Below are 10465 nucleotides of genomic sequence, written 5' to 3' on the forward strand. Positions count from 1 at the left end.
AGCTTGTTATTGGGTATGACCCGACTTGGATCATAACGTACTAGCCACATCAATTTAATATGTGTCTTGGGCATATAGAGTCCAACAATCTCCCACTTGCATAAGATACATAGAAGATTGATGCAAGCAGTAAATGACGCCTAACAACGGTTTACTACCCCTAATACGTATGACGAAGTGCCATTCAATAACATCATCTCCTTCAAGTCCCTTACTTGAATATGATTTAGGTGAATCTATCATTTATCCTTTCGTTACAGATGTCATGTCAAATCCAGAGACACAGTGTGATCATTCTCTGTTGATTTAACTTTAACAGGCCTTAGACATCTTACTCTCAACGAATAAGAGGAACAAATCCCTTCTTGACTACATACGTCTCTCACAATCACCTCGTACCACACCTGAGTTTAGCCTTATGTACTGTCTTATTACAGACAGCGAAGAACTAAGTCAAGGTATAATATTTGGTGAATATCAAGACCCAATATGTATCTCAGGTCAGAGGATACTATGATATTCGCCTTTGCTCAAATTTACTTATGATCAATCACAAATGATTCCATGCAGTAACATTTGAGAGCGGGTCAGACCAATATTTGTATCCCACAAATATCTATGAACTTTGGCAGCAACACTTTGCTCTATATTCATACCTAATGAATATCCACCAATCCAAGTTCATAATAGTCTTACATTCATATTTGTTCCCACAAGTATGATCGACTACGGACATTTAGAATAATTAATTTATTCACGGATTTAAACATGCTAAAATGGAACATAACTCAAAATACCATAAAAGAGTTAAAATAACAATTGTTCCAATATCCAAATACAAAATAGATCAAATCCAATCATTAGAATATCGAAGTCCTAAGGCACAAGTATGACCCTCATGTTTTGGCCGTTCAAGGAGCTTCGTGAGTGGATCCGCAATGTTTTGATCGGTGTGAATTTTGCGAATACATATCTTTCCTTTTTCAACTTCATCCCTTATGTAGTTGAATCTCCGCTCAATGTGCCTAGTGTTTTGGTGTGCACGAGGTTCCTTGATTTGAGCAATCGCACCCTCGTTATCACAAAAGATCTCTAGGGGGTCTTGAATGGTAGGGACTACCCCTAGGTCGGCAATGAACTTCTTTAACCACGCAGCTTCTTGTGCTGCCAATGAGGCGGCGATGTATTCTGATTCTGTAGTGGACAATGCTACAACATCCTGCTTCGAGCTCTTCCAAGAGACTGCAGCTCCATTCAAAATGAAGACATACCCAGATTGTGATCGAGAACTATCTCGATCAGTTTGGAAACTCGCATCTGTGTAACCTTTTACAACGAGTTCCTCTTCACCAGATCCATATATTAGAAACATATCCTTAGTCCTCCTAAGGTATTTCAATATGCTCTTAACAGCCATCCAATGACTGTTACCTGGATTTTGTTGGTATCTGCTTGTCATGCTTAAAGCGCATGACACGTCCGGTCTAGTACATATCATTGCATACATTATGGATCCTATAGCAGACGCATATGGGATTCCCTTCATTCTTTCTTGCTCGTCCTTTGAGCTTGGACATTGAGTTACATTCAATATTGTCCCCTTTTGAATAGGTACCAAACCTTTCTTTGAGTTCTCCATCTTGAACCTTTTCAAGACTTTGTCAATGTATGCACTTTGGTTTAAACCTATCAAGCGCCTTGATCTATCCCTATAGATCTTTATTCCCAAAATGTAGGCAGCTTCTCCAAGATCTTTAATGGAAAAACATCTTCCAAGCCATGCTTTTACACCTTCCATGGTTGGAATGTCATTTCCAAATAGTAGAATGTCATCGACATACAATACTAAGAAAGTGACGGTGCTCCCACTAGCTTTCTTATACACACAAGCTTCATCGCCGTTCTTGATGAACCCAAAATTCCTAATCTCTTCATCAAAACGGTGATTCCAACTTCTCGATGCTTGTTTCAATCCATAGATTGATTTCTTTAACTTGCACACTTTGTTAGGATGTTTTGGATCGACAAAACCTTCAGGCTGAACCATATAGACATCTTCATCAAGATATCCATTGAGGAAAGCCGTTTTGACATCCATTTGCCAAATCTCATAGTCATAATATGCAGCTATGGCAAATAATATCCTAATCGACTTTAGCATTGCCACTGGCGAGAAGGTCTCATCATAATCAACCCCTTGAGTTTGAGTGAAACCTTTTGCTACAAGTCTCGCTTTATAAGTATCCAAGTTACCATGCATATCTGTTTTCTTCTTGAAAACCCACTTACTTCCAACTACTTTGGAGTTAAGAGGTGGCACAACCAATTCCCAAACTTGGTTGTCATACATGGATTGCATCTCTACGTTCATGGCTTCAAGCCATTTGTCACAATCAGATTTTGACATTGCATCATGGTATGTGGTTGGTTCATCTGAATCTACCACATAGCATCCATCCATGAAAAATCCATATCTTTCAGGTGGATTACTAATTCTACCAGATCTGCGAACGTTTTGTGTATGTTGATCAACCATTTGATCATTTTCAACAACCTCTTGTTGAGTGCTAGTATCAACCAAACGTGTATCGGGTTGTGGTTCTTGATCCTCATCAAGTTCCACTGTTCTATTAGTTCCTTCCATAAGGAACTTATCCTCCAAGAACTTACCCTTTCGAGCAACAAATACCTTTTGCTCTGTTGGATCGTAGAAATAATATCCTATATCATCTTTAGGATATCCTACGAAGATACACTTAATGGATCGTACTTCTAACTTGTTTGGGGTGTATTGCTTCACATAAGCATCACAACCCCATACCTTCAAATATGATAATGATGGAACTGTTCCATGCCATATTTCAAAAGGTGTCTTATCCACTTTCTTGGTTGGGGCCATATTTAATATACGAGCCGCGGAGAGCAAAGCGTAACCCCAAAATGATAGAGGCAATGTGCTTCTAGCCATCATAGATCGAACCATATCCAATAAAGTTCGATTTCTCCTCTCAGACACACCATTATGTTGTGGTGTTCCAGGTGGAGTAAGTTGTGAGATGATCCCACAACTCCTAAGATGATCTTGAAAAGCATCACTAAGGTATTCACCTCCTCTATCGGAACGAAGAACTTTGATTGTCTTGGTGAGTTGATTCTCTACTTCGTTTTGGAAGATTTTGAACGTTTCAAAAACTTCATCTTTGTGACTTAGCAAGTACACATAACCATAACGACTAAAGTCGTCGGTAAAAGTTACGAAGTATCTTTCACCATTCCTAGTCATTGGCTTAAAAGGACCACATACATCTGAATGTATGATGCCTAATAAATCTTTTGCCCTTTGGTTTGTGCCACTAAAGGGTTTCTTGGTCATTTTTCCTTGTAAACAAGATTCGCATGTATCAAATGAACCAATTTCATTTGTTTCCAAAAGACCATTCTTTTGAAGTGTTTGCATGCGATTTCTGTTTATATGACCAAGACGACAATGCCAAAGATAGGTCTCACTCAAATCCATTTTGAGTTTCTTGGTGTTTGCTTGGTACATCGAATTATCAAATGATGTATTATCATGAACTAATTCATAAATACCATTTGAAGGCGTAGCTTTAAAGTAGAACATGTCATTCATCAAAGCATAAATTTCATTGTTCACAAACTTAAAATCAAATCCATATTGTCTTAAAAGGGAAACAGAAATAATGTTCCTAGTCAAACTGGGAGCATACAAAACATTTTTCAAACATATTTCCAAACCACTTGGAAGTTTTAAAATATAGTCTCCTTGGGCTTCAACTTGAACTTTCGCTCCATTGCCCATGAAGAGACTAGTATCTCCCTTCTTGTAATGCTTATTTCTTTTGAACCCCTGCAACGAATTGCAAATATGAGTTCCACATCCGGTATCTAATACCCATGTGTTAGAAGAAATAACATTTAGATCAATATGTATCATAAAGACTGTACCTGAGGTTTGCCCCGCATCCCTCTTGTTTTTCAACTCTTTGAGATAGGTTGGACAATTCCTTTTCCAATGTCCTATCTCTCCACACTCAAAGCATGGATCGCTTGTGGCAACTTTTGCCTTCTTCTGTTTTGGTTTTGGTGGTTCTGCTTTTGCCTTTCTTTTTCCCTTCCCTTTGACGTGTCCCTTTCCCTTGGCAACGTTTGCTTTGGTGTCGGGGTGATGCCCTTTCTTGCCTCCCTCATTGATCGTTAGAACATGTAAAGCCTTTTTACCCATTCCTGCTTCGGCCGTTTTGAGCATTGCATGAAGCTCACCAATGCTCTTGTCCCATCCGTTCATGTTATAGTTCATAACAAAGCTTTCAAATTTCTTTGTTAAAGAGTTGAGGATCAAATCCGTAGCTAACTCTTTAGAGACGGGACAATTGAGCCTCTCGAGGCGATCAATGTGGCTTTTCATCTTAAGGACGTAAGATGAGACCGACTGGGTTTCCTCCATCCGACATGCATGAAGCGCTCGAACCGTTTCGAAGCGTTCTACCCTTGCTTGTTGTAGGAACATTTCCTTCAATTGGGTAATCATGTCGTATGCTCCATGATGTTCAAAGTCCTTTTGAATCTCGGGAATCATAGTTCCCAACATGAGGCAAGAGGCTTGCATGGAGTCCTCGGTATACTTAACCCAATCATTGTAGGCTTCTACATCTTCCTCGTCAGGTTGGTCGGGAATAGGATCGTCCAACACATAGGATATCTTTTCTTGCTTGAGAACAATTCTCAAGTTTCGAAACCAATCCATGAAGTTGTTATGGTTGAGACGATCCTTTTCAAGGATGGTTCTTAGTGATAGGTTACGGACGGTTTGGGTAATCGGGTTTACATTGTTAGCGGCCATCTACAAAATTTAACAAAGTTCAATTTTAGTATTTTCGATATTTAAAATTTTAATCATTAATACCCTTTTAATGTCTGATAGACTATTAATAATTAAAATCTAGAATCCAACGTTACATTTAAATATTGGTTAGGTGACCTTTATCCCATTATTTAAATTAACAAGGTAGTCAACGTTTGACGATTGCAACCCTTTGCAACTTCTAGCTATATGGGATCGGTTAAACATCTTTATGTTTAGTTGGCATGTTTAATCCCATCAACACCTTTGTTCCCCATGCTTCGGTGACCCTAAGTTCATGGTTTCCAAATCAAGTCGTCCAACTTATACACACGTGTGAGTTTACACACATAAGTGGTTAGGTGACCTTTATCCCACAAACATGGTGAACCCACCTCAAATATACAAGTTTCCTCAAATGTGGTTAGGTGACCTTTATCCCACAAAGAGTTCCCAAGTAATTCGAGTGTTGTATAAAAGGATGGTGTTTGACTTGTTTTATAAAAGGGATTTTTATTTTTCAAAATTCTAGTTTAGAAAAAAAATTTTATGTACCATATATTTGCATGCATTCAAATCAATGGTACTTTAGTGAAAACCAATTTTTCAAGGTTCTTTTAATAAAACTCATTTTATTATAAAATCATTAATTTTTAATAAAACCTTTTATTAATCGTTTTAATGATTTTGTAAGAACCAATTTTAAGCTTGTTGTTGATTTTTAGTTTGTTAAGCATGCATATCCAAAAATCATCCAAACAACATAAATAAACAACCACACAAGCACAACACACATATCAAAAGGTGCATAACCATAGCCAACTATTTTGACCATACTTGTTAGCCGAAACAAGTGTTGTCAAAAGGTCCTTCCTAAGGGTGAATATAGACACAAAAAAGTGTCGTTGAACTCCCACTTGATCCCGCATCCAAATGCTTCAAGTCTTCATCTTGTGTTGTGATTTCTTCACATTCTTTGAGCTTCCAAATGTCTTTAATATTCAGCTCCAAACTCCTTTGGACTTCCAAAAATGTGTTTTGGTTATCGGGCTAAAATCCCATTAAGAACTATGAAGTCCTTTATGCCCGAAAATGGCAAAACCCAAAACCGCATTTTTGTGTGCATCTTCTTTTACATAAAAGTATCCTAATACATTTTTCTAGTAAAATAAAATGCATCTAATCTATTTACTTACATACCAAATGAAAATAAATAAATTACATATTTTTACAAATGGAAGACAAAATAATAATTATTACAACCCATTGAATAATAAAATCACAAACACAAATATATTCACACAAGGTCATGGCTAGGTTATGAACACCAAAATATATATCCGAATATATATAAATTTCAAGAGCAAAATGGTTTCCTTTTACAACCTATATTTTTCGGCCAAGAATGAAAAACCGAAAAATGTGGGTTTTGTCCAAACAAAACAAATCATCCATATGACATAATTTTTCCAAGATTCCTTTATGCATGTAGGAAGTAAATCTTGAAAAAACAAAAGGAAAACCATGGATAAAATTTCGGCTATTGGGTTTCTCCAAACCCGAAAACCCGAAAATCTTAAATCCGATGAAGCAAGCACTCATATAAGCGGCTCTAGATGCCATTGTTGGGTTTTTCACATGTTTATCAAAGTAATTTTATCCGAATAAAATTAAAACGCAGCGGAATATCTATTTAAAACATGTTACTTTGCAAGATTTAAAACCATTTTTAAATGCAAAACCCAAAATCGGATCCATATATGAAATGCATGCTATCAAAATACAACCATAGGGTGTTTTAGAATACTACCTTTCCAAGAGCAAGGTGATATGAAGAAGATGATATTCTTGAATGGAAATCTTCAAAGGTGAAGACCTCAAGCTTGCATACCCCAAGCTTCCAACGAACACCTTATGTTGCTAGGATTTCTACACTTGAAACTCAAATGAAACACCCTCTTGATCAACCCACCTTGGCCGAAAATTTTAGAGAGTTTTTGAGCTCTTGCACTTGAAAAAAAAAAACTTGTAAAATGATTGATTAGTTACAAGTCTTGGAACCCCCTTTTCTTAAAAGGATGAGAGAGAGAGTTGCCACCCAAAATGGCCAATCAAGCTTCATCTAGATATGTAAAATGCATGCAACATGATTGGACCAAAAAAACTTGTGTGAGTTCCCATGGAGGGGGCGGCCAAGCTTTTATTTTTAAAAAAAATTCAAAATTTTTCTTATAATAACAATTTAAGTCTTATATAATTTTATAACTTTTATAAAATATAACATCTCATGTTTACAAGACTTATGTAACCTTTTTAAAGTTGTTATTTAACCCATTAAATAACAAATAAAATATTCTCTCAAAATAAATTATCCATATAATTTATTAGTTTGTCAAGTGCAATTATTTAGAAAACCGATTTCTAAATATTGTAAGTGTTAATATTTATTTGTTTGATCATATCATAAATAAATATTGTAGGTGTTTGTCTAGCTTGTTATTGGGTATGACCCGACTTGGATCATAACGTACTAGCCACATCAATTTAATATGTGTCTTGGGCATATAGAGTCCAACATTATGATAAAAATCCTGAATAAAATAAATATCCTTCCTTCCCTGTCAGTAAGCAGTTTAAAAGGAAATCTTAAAGGTGAAACCTGGCCTACGCGGCCAAGATGGTGAAACCTGCTCAAGGAATTCAGATCCTTGTTAACACTTAGGAACGTGTTAGCACTCTTGACTAATGTGATTCGAGAAAATCACAACAGTCATCCTTATATTGGATTCTTCCAATCCCCTTATCTAAACCTAGAAATTTAGGAATCATGGCTTATACCATCCTATAAGATGATCATATTAGGAACATCCGTTAGTGATGATGTGCCTACGGGCTAAACTTGTTGTCCGATAAGACAACGACAGTGATGGTCTTTGACCTCCTGTCTAAAATATTGGACTATGTCCAAACATAATAGTCTACATGATTCAATGCGATCATGACTAATATCATTTAATATGATGATAATATTATTTAACATCCTTTAGTGATGTTTTGCCTACGAGCTATAATATATTGTCCATTTGAGACATTGACATTGTTATCTTTATGATTCCTTGTCTGAGGTGGTGAGCTATGCTCAAGCCAAAATAGTCAATATGATTAATGCAATCATGACTTATATCTTCTAATAGGATGAACCTATTATAAACATCCATTAGTGATGTTTCGCCTATGGGCCATATTATATTGTCCATGTGTGACAAAGACATTGTGATCGTTACGATTCCATGTCCAAGGTAGTGAGCTATGCTCAAGCCTAATAGTCGATACGATCAATGCGAGCATGACAAAAATCATCAATACGATGATTAAAACAGTTTCAACATCCTTAGAGATGTTTTGCCTAAGGGCTATATTATGTTGTCCAATCGAGACGAGGCAATTTTAATCTTTTGTGATTCTTTGCCAAAGGGGTGAGCTATACTCAAACCCCATAATCTATACTTGTTGCGATCCTGACTGGTATCATCAGAATGATGATCATAATATTAACATCCCTCGCGATGAAATGCCTACGGGCTATACCCTATTCTGGTGTCGGTAAGACAACGATAGTAGTGATCTTTATGATCCCCTAGTCAAAATGGTGTGATTATACCCAAACCTAATAGTCAATATGATCGATGTGATCATGACTAATATCATTAGATACGATGGTTATATATAAACATCCATTAGTGATGTTGATTGGCTTCTTTTCTGCCAAATGAATCGTCCTTCAAGACGATGACGGTTGTGGTCCATGACTCCCTGTCCAAAGGTGAAGAACCACGTTCAAACCTGGAAGCCCTAATCTAATAAGATTGCGGCTAATAAATTAAGGTCCTTGAAAATAGACCATCGAGTTATGTTTTAAAGTCATTCAGGACAAGCCTATGTGCTATAATTGGTCATTCGTGACAAGTTGACCTATTAAATGTTAACATTCCTGGTGACATGCCTTTGTACCAGATTTGAAGAATGTCCTTATAACAAGGCCGTTTGTGCCATATCTAAATGTCCTTTGTGACAAGGCCTTCGTGCCGTATAATCATTTATGTCCTTCATGACTGGGCTTTATGCCATATTTTCTACGTCCCTCGCGACAGGCTTCTATACCATATATGTATAAACATATACAACCGAAGTCATGAAAGGCTAGCCCTTGAGCTATTTATAATCGTAATTGTGACAAAGACAGTTGTGACATTATGGTCCCCGGTCAAGCAAGTATTGGACTCGCTCCAAACTTTGAATGCCATTGATGGTCCAGTTGTGACCTAGGCTAAATATAATGGAATTTCGTTCAAAATAACATTCGCTATGAATGTTCGGAACAGAATAGCCCATACGGTTTATGAATGCCGTGGCTAATGTAAGTCAGGTCATCAGGATGATGACTAATAATGGGTAAATCTTGGTGATTGGTACCAAGTTTCGAGTATGGAAAACTCGGGTGAGGTAGACGAAAGTCGCAACACTATTAAGGCGACGAAAGTTGATAAAACTACAAACGTAAACCTCAATATTAATGGAGTTAATCATCGGGCTGTGGTTGACGCAGCAATTGAAAGGACCATGGAAAAGGTCATGAGACAATACAAAGAGCTGAATACTTCTCGCTCTAAATCTCATTCAAAACCATGTTAAATTACTCATGAGGAGAGCTATGCTCACACTTCAAATATGAAGGATGAACCAAAGAAGGAGGATAACTCCCAGAAATCTGAGAAAGAGAGCGAGTACAGGCTTATAAAAAGCAACGAAAGTTCGGTAAGAAGCCTGTATACCTCCGAGACTGCTTCAGCATTATTAGATGGATGTTTTATATCCATAAAGAATCATTTTTCCGATGTCCTAGTTCCGTTAAATATAAGGACTCAATATAGTGATAAAAATCGATTGGTTGCCTCGAAAAATCAAGCCCATATCGTGGGTGATAAGAAGCAATTAATTATCAAGACTCCTTATGAGACAACTCTCATAATTACACGTATCCGTACGATTAATTAAAATTAAACATAAAAAAAAATGGTGGAATTGGCCGTCCCCGGAGTCGAACCTGGTCTAGGCCGCACCTTTCGCGCGCCTAGCCAACTGAGCTAGGTGCCTAGTTTGTGAAACTTCCATTATTGATTTAATATAAGCACTTGCACAATAAACTTCCTTATCATTTAGCAATGATAACATCTGCTAAGTGTCCTGTTTTTAATACAGGCAATAATAAATCTTCATGAACCATAAACTTAGCAAAATTTTTATTATCATCCACAAGGTATAACTTACCAAGGAAACCATAGTAACCGATTCTTATGGATCGGCAAGGAGTCCTTCCGAAAATCTAAAAGCACTCTTTCTTTGCATAGAGTGCGACAACATATGTTATTTTAATTATTTTTCATTGTTTTCTATCGCCTGCGAATGCCAAACTATGTTGATAAAAGTGTCATATGAGGATTGGCGTATCCTAGTGTGTCCCATAGATTATTTCCATGTCTGATCAGCATGGAGGTTTAATACATGGAACCCCTAAGATATCCCAATGATCATATTGTACTAAAG

The sequence above is a fragment of the Helianthus annuus genome, chromosome 12 (genome assembly GCF_002127325.2).
Source record: "Helianthus annuus cultivar XRQ/B chromosome 12, HanXRQr2.0-SUNRISE, whole genome shotgun sequence".
Lineage (NCBI taxonomy): Eukaryota > Viridiplantae > Streptophyta > Magnoliopsida > Asterales > Asteraceae > Helianthus > Helianthus annuus.